This window comes from Strongylocentrotus purpuratus, unplaced genomic scaffold (assembly GCF_000002235.5).
Source record: "Strongylocentrotus purpuratus isolate Spur 01 unplaced genomic scaffold, Spur_5.0 spur5_scaffold_6, whole genome shotgun sequence".
Classification (NCBI taxonomy): Eukaryota; Metazoa; Echinodermata; class Echinoidea; order Camarodonta; family Strongylocentrotidae; genus Strongylocentrotus; species Strongylocentrotus purpuratus.
In genome coordinates, this window is record NW_022145612.1 from 36,815,649 (window position 1) to 36,828,549 (window position 12,901).

Genomic DNA, 12,901 nt, shown 5'->3' on the forward strand with positions numbered 1-12,901 from the left:
TAGGGAGTGTATAGCGACCGAGCTTGAAGATTTTTGCATTTGTCTAAACGTTGCACTCTTGGGCCCTCCAGAGCCTCAAAGCGTGTTGCAGCCTTTAGTCAGTATTTGCTATATATTTTGTTGCACTTTTGCAAATTTTGTGTCCCCCCCCCCCCGGGATCGCCGCCCCTGCATGACTGAAAATGTTGAAAAACGCTGACATGCTTTGGAGCATTATAAATTTAGAAAATTGGTTCTTTATGAAATTCATTGACATTCATTCTAGTACAAACAAATGAGGACGGGATTAAAAAAACACATGATATTTTATCAAGACATGATTTTGTTGAAGTTTCTAAAGATGTTACACTTTTCTTACCAAGCAACATAATTCCTTGATGTTGCATCAACATCCAAAATTCAATCAATTATCCCGCTTCACCGAAAAGGTCTTCACGCATGCGTATGCTACATGAAGTGTATATTGTATGCAGGCTAGGCAGGATTTTGTACACATAATGCACGCGGCTGAATTGCATTGTCGATTGTATTACGGAATACGCCGGTGAAAAATCTCACAATGAGTTCCAGAAAAGGTGAGCAGATATCTCTGATTTGAAATATGATTCGGGTAATGTGATGAATTTGGAGTAAATGATAATGTTATAACTTTCTGTGTTCTCTTGCAGTTATGGCAATCCAGGCGAGAAAGAAGCGTAAGCCACCAAAACATCGCAGAACGGATGACCGTGGTGGACCCAAGAAACCAACGGCAACTACGGGGCCCCAGTCGCAGGCTACGCAGTAAGTAGTGCAGTGACGTGAATGCATGCGTGTTGTCTTTACCCCATTCATTCATATTGACTTGATCAACATGGGCCGAGTTTAGACTTTACTTTAGCTGGAAATGTGCCGTTGAATTAACTAGATCTACAATGTTCAGTGGAAACAAGCAAATAAATGAAATCGACAAAGCATCAAGTTTTAGGTGTCATCAATTGTCATTAAACGGACAATGAATGATGTTTGACTTTGAGATTAGTTTGAACATTTTGAGAATCAATATTAAAACTTAAAGAGAGTCTTCATTTTTTTAAATTCCACACAACGCAGCTATGAGTGGTCTAATCTATTGTTTATCAGGTTTATGCAGATAAATAGAGCTCTAAGTCTAACATTAGGTTAACTTGAGTCTAAGTTATTCAGTCTTACAAATCTAGACCTTGACTTGAATACCTTGAAATGTTGTTAGACGAGTTAAAAATAATTAACTTATTAACTTATTACCTCATTACCTGATTTACTGAAAAAAATGCAGAGTTCTTGAGTGTAGATCATGTATATCAGATCTATCTGTCATCCAGGGGGCCGTTTCTTGAAACCTTCAGAAGTCTAATTTCTTGGACATCCCATTGAAACATGTGTTGTTATAGAATTAACTGTCCACAAACTTAGACTTAGACTTATTCGAGAGACTGCTCCCAAGTTCCATCTTCCTTCTTTTATAGTTTTGATCTCATGAGGTGTAACAGTAACGGTGTGTAATATGGCAACTGTTTAAACGTTGATTTAATCTAATGACTAGTCTCATCTTTCCAAGGGTGAGAATTTGATGTAGTTCATCACACCAAAATTTGTCAAGTCTGGCTTTGAAAGAGTTCACAGATGCATGTGGCAGTGACAACCTCAGTTGGTAGGGAGTTCCAGTCACTCACCGCTCTAACTCTGGGAGTTCCAGTCACTCACCACTCTAACTCTGAAGGCATTTGCTCTCATGTCCAGTCTGCTTCTTTTCTGAAAGAGTTTGGATGGATGACCTCGAGTTGCCTCTGCAGTGACTGACAGTTGAGAAGAACATACATGTATCCTTATCCAAAACAGTCCATTCCATGCACTAGTTCATAAGTCTTGACATGTCATCTCTTCTCATTCTGTGCTGCAGGAATGGTAATTGTAGTGCTTAAAGCCTGCTCAAATGCTAGTAGAGAAATTATTTTGAATTATTTTAATGAGAATGTCCAACTTTGCTACTTATTTTGCTTCCAGGGCATCCAGAACAAAGTTATTCCATGTTTTCTGGCGCAAAAATGTGGTCCAAACTTTGTTTGACCAAGTTAAATCCAAGTGAGAATTTGGAGAAGAAAAAAAAGTTTGAAAGTTAGTGATCACTTTAACATGTTCAAACTGCTTAGTACTCGCATGACATGACCTAGCGCATCGTCTGTCAAGCATTTCTTTGATCATGGACCCTTTGAACTTGTAAGTAATAACAAGTTTAGTGTTATCTCAATCCCAAATACATGTAAGGAGGTTTGTTTTGCATCCCTATTGCACTTTCCAGGTTACATGTACACATGGGCATCTGGCACATTTTTGCAAAGGGGCTGATGCCTCTTGCCTGAATATCGACCATCATATCCAGGCATGTTACTGCCCAACTACATGTATACAGTAGATATATTTTGGGTCCATTGTTACCCAAATATCAGGCTATTTGGGCACTGCAGTCTGTAACTATCCTGCTTCTAAACAAGTCACGCAAGTGAGAGAAAAACCCTCTTTACTGAAAATATTTCATTTCAATAGGCGTTATTTCAATATAAACAATACACTAGATATTATATATTCAGCACCTTGCTGTCTGATTCCCAGACAGAATATGATTTGAAGTCCTTGATCTCCATGTTACTTCTCTGCCTTGAAACTTAGTTAGGTACACACAGAATATGACACATTCTGCAAAGTATTTCCTTGTACTTGATTTCAATTTCTTGGACCCTTTGTTACTGGAATTTCTTCAATTAAATTCCATCATTCTGTGTAAATGAGTGAAAATTGGTAGAAGTATCACATGTTACCTTATAATCCAACTTTTGTGAGTTTGTGTGCCATGGATGTCCCTGAGCCTAACCATGTGCAATGTCGAATGTTGACATTGTGTACAGTAGGTGTCAAAGACTCTTGTTAATGGGCGAGTATTAATATGCGAATATTGACTGCTTTCAGGGTTATGGTTAAAACTATAGCCCAAGGAGACCTTTAAACCGTACTGTGACCAGAGATGAAGTCAAAGGGCATACATGTAGTTCAGGCTTGAGATCATAGAGGAGTTATAGTTTTAACCGTGACCCGAAAAATCAGCAGCTGCATTTAATGGACCTTGTGAAACTGAAACAGGTACACTGTTTAATTAATTATTCAAAGGTTGGCACAAGTTAATGAGCCATGGCCTGTCAATACTAGATCTATTATGATGCAGAACAAAAGTTTTTTTTCACATAAAAAGTTGAAGAATAGTTCAGAATTTGAAATAATGGGGTATTTTTTTCCTTTGAAATCGCAGGTGCATGTACTATACACACTGCACTTGTCCATTATACAGTGTCTTTGGGCGTTTCTGCATTGTGACACCAATATCTAGTGCTTTGGAGTGCTGCACTTTGTCTTGAATATTTGACCGTAGAATACTTTCAACAAAAGTGAAAGTGTATGAAAAAGCTTTTTCTTCGGCTTACACCATGTATAGTCTATTTCAAAATATGATTTGATTTTGTTGTTGTTTAATGAAGTTAGATGTATTTCACTATTTTGAAGTGTTCAAGATCCTGTACACATGTTATTGATTATCAATTAGTAGGAAAGGGGAAATATCCTCTCATAATTTCATTTAGATCAACTTGCCTTTGGGGACATGTTGGTAAAATTAGCCCATTGTATCCACAAAGTTTTTATTTATTTATTAATTAATTAATTATTACCTGTAATTTATTTGTTTGTTATTTGTTTCAATTAAATAGTTATTTTGTTTGTTTGATTATATCTAATTTAACACTATAAGCCAATTTAGGGTGATTTTTTACAATACTTGTATTGTTATTTCTTTCATAATAACCTACAAAGTGTCAACATGCAGCACCATTGTTCTGCATAATTGAAATGTACACTGTTCTGTAAGTAATACACACACATGCGTACTTGTGCCATTATGCTTTCTTTTCTCTTTTCCTAACTGCACATGCATGTACATGTAGGCCCACTTGAACAAGTTCTCATACATCTCGTTAATTAGAACACTCATTGTCATCTCCAGCCTCGTCATTTATCATTGTGTAAATGATCGCAGCAATGCCTCCTGTGTTAGAAACATGCCATTGTATAATACTCACAATAATTGAGAGGAGCCACAAATGGCGAGTAACTGACAGCCGTGACAAATATCTTGGTTCACCAACAGTGATAGGTATTTATATACAGGCTCTGCCATTTCTAGACATGTAGTCTATGCATCAATTGAGGCCAAGGCATTGTCATGTGCATTGTGTTTTCATTACAGACAAATAAAACTGCACTCTTGTAGGGTCTAATTGTAATACAATGTTCGATTCAAGGACAGGTTTAAGAGTAAAGCCAAATTTGCTGTTGGCCGTCCTTGTTCTTTTAAACAATATAAATGTACATGTATAAAACACAAAATAATCTACTATACTGGCTAATTGTATACATGTAAATGTGCATAATTGCAGTAATGTTAAGATCTTACAGCATGAACGGGACTACAATCTTTGTTGGATGATTATAATTTGAATTCAAATTTTTTTAAATAGAGTAAACATTTACAAAACTTTGTGTTCAATTACTTATCCATACTTTCGTGACTGAACTTTTCATTATAAGTTGTAAAGTCACTTCAAGATTTAAAAAGGGATTTCAGATTGGAGTATATTTTTTTTTAAATGCTTTTATAGCAATTGTAAATCAGTTTACTTCAGGAGAGTTTTTGAATTGAAAATATTTTACTCTTTATTTGTTTGTTGATTTTTGTTAATTTTGACTTTAAATATTCAGTGATTTCTCTCTTTTTTTCACTCACAGACAGTGGATTAACTTTCCATACCTGTGTAGCATTTTTCATTTACATACATATATATTCTATAGCACATTATTTCCCAGCACAATACTGGCCCTATTTGTCTGTGTGATATTCACATTATGTTATATCTTGGAGATTTGCCAAGTCAAAAGTCATTTATCTCCACTCCAAACTGATTTACTGGTCCGTTTCCTATAAAGCATAGGTTTCCTTGTGTGTAAATAACAGAGAATAAAGTCTCCAGTTTCTCTATTATTGAAACATGAATTAATATAAAAAGGATATTACATGGTTTTGTATGTAATCAGTCATGGATGTGAAAGGTGGCACACCATCTCTTGAATCTAGTTCTGACTCTCAGATTGATTCAAGCAGAAAGCTGGCTTTGAAGATGGTTGTCATGAACAATTACTGTACAGGGGCTATGTAAATATGTCTTCTGTAGACGGGAAAGTTCAGACTCTGAGCTACTTTTCACAGAAGGCCCATTCACACATCCTAAACATCATTTTGAACATTTTTGACTACCATTTACACTGCAAGAAGAACCCAAAAATAAAATTGACATTTTTGTTGTTGTTGGTTGTTGCGCATAATAATTTTTTGGTGAGTAGTGCACATTCGCCACTTGGCAGTGCTCAAGCATGCATTAGCACGGACGCGAGGAGAGTCGCGTGAGCAAATATTGGTATCTTACCGAAGTTTGCATTTACACTGCAAAAATCTGTGAAACTTTGGCAGGCGTTTCTAAAAGCCACACTCCAAGAGGTGGATTTTTGAAAATTTTTCGTCCTGTTTGCCGTTAGTTGCTACTGGCAAAACACCAAAATGTGAACAAATTGATGATTTTTGTTTGCAGAGTAGATGCAGCTGGTATCAGCTACATGTATATGTAGACACCAGTTTTGTAGTCTAGTGACTACTGACTAGTGTTGCCATATTTTAATGGTTTGGCCCTGGCTTTCGGCCTAGTCATGTGAACAGAACATTTTTCAGCAGTCTCGTGACTTGAACTGCAGCCCTAGACAGACTACAGTGTACACCACTTCTTGTTACTCTCAAATTGTCTGTGTATGCAATGTTTTGAAAGCCAACATTGACTTGTTTATCAGGGTTTCTCGGTAGAGACTACTTCCAAAGCTAACATTGCATGTAATTTCCCTTTTGAAGTCTCAACACTAATCATTGCACTGTCCCCGACAGGTAATTCAGAACTGAGACTAGTGTAGCCAGACTCGTTAAATCCTCAGGGATGATCTTACCGATCTGTGCACATATCACTGTCTTCCAGTATCAGGGTATCATCAATTTTTAATGCAGCTCCATGATTTTCTTTCTGCGTAGGCAGCTCAAGACTTGACAGATATGACCTTTGACCTGTATTTTAGGGGGCCAATACTATTAAAAGTCATTTGTATTATATACTTTTTAAAATCCGGATGCAAAACGCTTTGGGGGTACCATATAAGCAAGAAAGACTTAAAATAGTATAAATAAAATATTTATCATAAAGATATTTATAGATAATCATCTACATGTAGCTATTCTTGTCAACAAAATGTAGATAATGACAAAATGAAAAACAGTGCACTGTAAAGAGCCAAATGTATCTCCTATAATACTCTTTTCACACTGGTTTTGCTTAACCCCATACTTTGCTTAGCCCCGTACTATCCTTAACCCTGGACTATTTTTTTTTGGCTCTTCACACACGCTGTTTTTAGTCCCGTACTAGCGCCTATTCTGGAATAAGAAAATTCACGCTGTTCTCACTGCAATTTGTTAACCCCGGATATCGTGAATGTTATGATTGGACATACTTCGCATCTGGCCAGCTGCGATACGCTCCATTGCGTAGTACCGGACCATTTTTCATTTCTGTTCTCATTCATTTGCTGGGCACCGCAATTGCGGGGTTAGCAGGAGTTAGCACCACAATTGCGGGGTTAGCCCTGCTATTTTGCAGGGCAGTGATAAAAATACACGGGGGCTCAGGGCGAAATAGCCCCAAAATGCTCAAAAGAGCCCTCGAAAATCACAAAAGAGCCCCTGTAAATTTGCATAGAGTTCAATGCAAAACAAATTTTAGAGTGTTAATTTCATGCAGGCAAACTTGAAAAGTAGCCCCCGAAAAATAAATATTAATTTTTTCCCTGTTGCAGGGTTAGTTAACCCTGTACTATAGGTGGGGTTAGCCAACTTTAGCCCACTTTGGTAAAAGCCAATCTGAACAGAAAGTGGAATAGGCTTAACCCCGTTCTATAGGTGGGGCTAAGACCCCCCTTAACTTCACCAATAGTACGGGGTTAAGAGGGGTCTTAGCCCCACCTATAGTACGGGTTTAAGCAAAATATTGCCAGTGTGAAAACAGTATAAGTGATACTTGGCTGAAGACTAGCCTGCTTGTGTACATTTCTCACCTTGGCTTAATGCATTCCACTAGTACTAAACTCACAGATCTTTTAGTGTTCAGTGATGTGTCTATTTCTCATAAATCAGCTATCAGAGCTTTGTTTGTAAACTCACTACAGTGTGCCTGCCTGCAAGCTGCTGTGAAACTCTCTGAATAGTATCTTGCCTGCAAGTACAAATCATCCCTAAATTGGGACTTGCTGAGTGTGCGCTCTGAAATAAGGGACTGCATGGTGATGCTTTATTTAGGTGCCAAGCTATAAATTTAATAATTAAGGTCTTCTTTTTTTCTCTTTTTTTTTGGCAATAATCGAAATAATCTTTTAAAGTAATTGCTGCAGTTTTCAGAGGATTTTCAAATATAGAATTGATTTATGCATATTTTATTTTGAATATGGATTGCTAGTGCATTCTGTCAATAAGTTATTGGTAATTTATTGCCACAAATTATAACCTGTCAATTGAGTTCAAGGCCAGTGTTTTCATCAAGACCTCTTTCCTATGATTCTCAATCATTGAAACATTAATTTTAAAACACTTCATTCTGTCGAGCTGAGACCTTGGAAGTTAGAAGTCAGAACTGATGTAATGAATGGGTCAAAACAAGAAGCATTTCCAAATGCAGCTCTATGAAATCATTTTATGAGCTAATACATCTTGAATGTCTATTTGACCAGTTGCATGTACATGTACAAAATGTTCCCTCATTTGCTGAATATCAAACTGAGACAATTTTCTATTGCCTCAGTGAGACAGATGTCTCCAGCATTGCTGTATCCATGACTGTATTTATTTGCATGGTTGCACACATCTGCTTTTGTTATTAAAGATGCATTGTGAAATAAGAGCACATCCTATAACACTGCGTCTGCTTGGGCCTCTTTCTCAGACTGTGGGGTTGTTTGTTACGAGGCAATGGAAGTGTTCACTGCCTCGTCATCACTGTGGACAAGGCATGACCACATTCCAGCCATACTATCCTCATAATAATGCAACCTCCCTCCTCGGACCCCCCCCCCCTCCCCCCTCCTCATGTGGTAACACCGGAAATGGAAATGGCCCAGAAAAACTACAAATGAACAACATGAATTTGACACTTCAGAAGCATGCAGGGAAAGCTAATCTAAACAGAGTGTTGCGATGAATTAATTATTAAGTTATTAATTTGTAAGAGACTTCTAGATTGTAATCAATGATCACAGGAATGTGTTGGCAGATCATATCGTCTGTTTGGAGATGGAAGGGTATTAACTCTGTGTTAAAGTAAATGAGGTGTGCCCTTCTCGCTCCAAACAGGAGTTAATAATAATTATAGGCATTTCTTTAGTGCTGTCTATCTAGAAATGCTTTTCAGAGGCGCATTAATTATTACCCCGTTCTAGCCTAGCTTCCATTACAGCGCTCCAGCATTTCAAGGAATTGATACCTGCCAGGTACCCATTTACCTCACCTGGGTCGAGTGTGGCAAAATGTGTCTTCGTAAAAATATAGCTATTTTTTTTCAAGTCCACAAAACTATATACATGTGGACATGTATATGGCAGGAGGCAAAATTGCATTGTAAACTCAGTATATGGACACTCATGACCTGTTCACAATGTTTCTTCTTTCTCAAGAATTGAACAGATTTCATATTTGACGATGAATAAGTTTGAAAAACAAGCCCATTTATGAATTTTACATGAGACTACACTGGAAAGCTTTCTCGATAATTGTAGATAACATGTTTGTCTCATGGTGGTATTTGCTCTTGTCTTGTGATTTAGAGGGATTGCTGAATTCTGACGTAGATAAAAAGCTAAATCTAGCTGTGGGGCAGAATTAAATTTTCATCCCTTCTCTGAGAAAGTGATATATATTTCATACCATTGGGAATCAATGCTAAAAATAAATGGCAGCCCAAAGGAACTGTAGCCCCTTTAGCTTTCCACACCCGTGAGCCTTTTCTTTCAGTCAGGGATCAGTGCTCAAAAGAGAATGGGGGCCCTGAGGTGCATTCGCCCCAGGAGCATACAAAATAGCCACTGTACCCCTCTCCTCCCCTTTCTCATCCTGGCCCTCTCATTCCATTGTACATCAGTGCTCAGAATACATGTAAATGGGGACAGGGTTGAATTTGCCTTAAAAGTTAGTGAATTGCCCCTATAACCGGTAGCCCCCTTTCATTCGCCCCCTTTCAATCGCCCCCTGTATATTTCCTTTGATAAATAGGAAATGTATTTTCTTCTCATTTACAATTACATGTACATTCTGGAGAGTGTGTAAAATTTATAAAGATACAAGGTGGAACTGGTGGATGGAAGTTGGTGGGGAGTACACAATTGATTCAAATACTTTCAATAATAAGACAATTGGAAAAGCCCATTCTACCATGAGCTAGGCTTAGTAAATTACTAACCAGCTTACTCTTTTCATAACATTATTACAAGGCTATAACAGGATCACGCTTCATATTTTTGTATGCATTATGTTTGGCCTAGTCAATGTTGAATGCGATACATGTACATTCTAGCTCCAGGGAGGCTTACTACTAATTCTACTGGGTGGGAAGTAGATTGAAGTAAATTGAATGGTTTATATTGATTTGCCTGGTATTGTTGTTCATTACTAGGTAGACTATCACTGTGTAGGCATACATATTATAGTTTAACATTCAGAATAATGCAGGCAGGGCCAATATAGTACATACATGTAGTATTATCAACTTTACCAGCCAGTGTGTTATACTTTTAGTACATGTATGCAGGTCTACTTGGAACAGGGGAACCCCACTTGGCAAAATAAGGGGGAATGCAACTTGTAATTGATATACATTTACATATTTTACACACACCGAACATAATCCCTTTCAAACTCAAGAAAAAAAATGGCAAAAAGGCATGTGGCGGTATACATGTAAGCAATAATATATCTCAAAGGGGAATCACCTTCATATACATACATTGTACATGTGTCATTTTTAACAAACACAGTGTACACCATAGATAATGTAAACATTGAAATATATGCCTCTTACTACTTTGCAGCAATCAGCAAGTGTAGATCTTCATTGTACTTTCTTGTCATGGCAAAAGAAGTAGAGTGAAAGCACACATGCGAGGAACCATCATGAATCATTCTAATACTACTAGTACTGTGTTTGCATGTACAGGTATGTACAGTTATGTAAATGGAGATGTTTAGGTTTCGTTCCCAGAATTACGTGCAAAGATAATATCAAGAAACATGTACATTACATGTATATGTCGGAAAACAAAATTGAAACTTGATTATTTGTCAGATACTGTTGAAAAGGCTGATTATGATTTATTTTGGGCCAATTACTATTACTTAGCTATGGAGCATTGCTGTCCCAAACAGTCATTGTGTAATGGTTTATATTTGCAGGTCTACATGGTGTAGTTCTGACATATATAGAGCACAGATATACTGCTAGTATATCTATCATAGAAGTCAAACAGGTGTATATTACACTGAGACCCACTCATCTGAGGTGTTGTTTTTGAAGCCTGTTAGTGTAAACAAGACTGCCATCCAATGCCTTGCAAGTGTACATTGCGCCCACCCTTGGTTTTCAGGTGCATTTGGTAAATTGCTTGACTAATGGGCAAGGAATGCCAACCTTTCCTCTGGATCAAAGCCATCTTCTAGTCTTGACTATAAACTATTTGATTTTTTTTTGAAGGAGAATTCTACCTAGTTTGCACGCCCAACCCCTCTCAGCCATAATGCATCATATAGGGTCTGAAATCTGAGACTATATACATGTAGACTGCACCACAGCCACTTTGAAGATTGGTTAGGCTTTACTCAAAACAGTTGGAGTCTGCGCTAAAAACAACATTAAGATTCTGATTCTACGGGGGGGAAGGGGGGGGGGGGGGGAGTAATTCTAATTATTCACATTTTGACGGACATAGAATGTTAAAATTAACCTCTAAAATAGATACCATGTTGCAATTTCATTCATTTTTTTTTAATGATCCAGTTTTTTTGTTGTGATATGAAGAAATTATAAGTGGCTCTGTAGAAGAATAAGTACAGATCACTTTGTACAGTATGTAGTGTCTCAGCATGGACCTACATGTACTACGGTCTCAGCCTCTCAGGCTTGTAAACTCTGTCGCCTATAGATGCCAATTTACATGTCATTTCACACTCTACTTGCAGTTTAGGGCTCTTGTGGTCAACTCAAGTGTAAAGGTCGCTTCACATTAAGGAATGGTCCTGAAAACTACTAGCATGTGAAGCCTAATTCACATTCAGAAAACCCTGTTCACTCTAAAAGCTAATCCATTGTACATGTGGACATATATGGATGGTAATATTCTGATTCCAGACGACCCTAAAACTGTGAAAGACTGCCAATATTTATTGGTGGAAAATGGCTCCTATATTTTAAAGGGAGAACAAAATCCTTCGTTTGATTCCAGAGCCATCTACAGCATACAGAGTTTGGCAAACCTGGTTCTAGTTGGGCACAATATGGCAAACTGCTTTTTGGGCAAGCACTAAACAAAAGAATACATTGTAACCAACTGAAATCTACAACTGTAGTTGGTCAAAATCTGTGTACAGATGGCTTTGTTTAATTCCTTTACAAATATCATTTTCTAACCTGTTTTGTATATTACATTGCATGTTAAATATGTAGATGTAGTTGTACCACACACACAGTGGGTTTAATGTTGAATTTTTAAAATATGCGAAACATTAAATATCAATAGATCAAGGGGGAGGGGGGAGGGGGGAATTGCCTGCAGACCAATAATATTGTGCCGTCAGTAAAGTGCATTTTTCTGTATTCCAATCAAGTCTTCTACAACATCCATCCCCCGAAGTCCATTAACTTACGTCTTCCAGACTCGTGCCTTGATTGAGAAATCTCAAGAGGTTCATGAGAGAAGACAATCTCTAACAAATTTAGGCTACCTATTGAAGAACGATGTCCCCCAAGTAGCTCTCGGTGAACTTGGGATTTTGTTGCAGTTTATTAGCCCCATTTATTGAGTTTCAGATCATTAGCATTCTCCCTTGTGTATCTATGTTGTACTATAGGGTCTCTGTGCATGAGGATATAGCAGAAACAGGCATTACAGTTATGAATTTTTTCATTTTGTATAATATTTTTAATTCAAATATCAAACTCTCATGGCGTGCTTGCATCAAATGTTTTTGTCAATCTAAATGTCTGATTTTTGAGTTGGTTTTTATTTTACCATGAACAACATGCATTGTTGAACAACCTTGCAATTGCAAGGTCGATACGTGCGCTATATAAGAATCCAATATTATTATTTATTATATGCCATCTTTTCATCATTGCTTTTATTTACAGATATGATGTTCAATGTTTACAAAAAGTCTAAATTTTCTATGAACCTTTTAAAAAAAATATATATATATATCATTTCTTGCATCTGTTTATTGTGATATCCAGATTTTTTTCTTTTTTTAATATATAGATTCAATAGTATTCATGTATGTACCTTTAGGGCAGATATTGGAACAATGAATGTATGCATCTATGCACCTGCGTCCTTTTCATGTGGTTGATTTTAAGCATGGTCTAATTGAAGCACAATGTGGAGAATTCACATTATCACTGCTCATGGTCGTAGCTCATCAGACCAGGGCATA

At 37.2% G+C, this 12,901-nt stretch overlaps 1 long non-coding RNA gene across 1 annotated transcript; it reads left to right on the forward strand.

The window, feature by feature from the left end:
- Positions 1-475: 475 nt before the first annotated feature.
- LOC115919505 lies at positions 476-1,712 on the forward strand. Its single transcript, XR_004061882.1, has 2 exons — positions 476-575; positions 669-1,712. It is a non-coding gene; the product is annotated as an uncharacterized LOC115919505 (long non-coding RNA).
- The last annotated feature ends 11,189 nt before the right edge of the window (positions 1,713-12,901 follow it).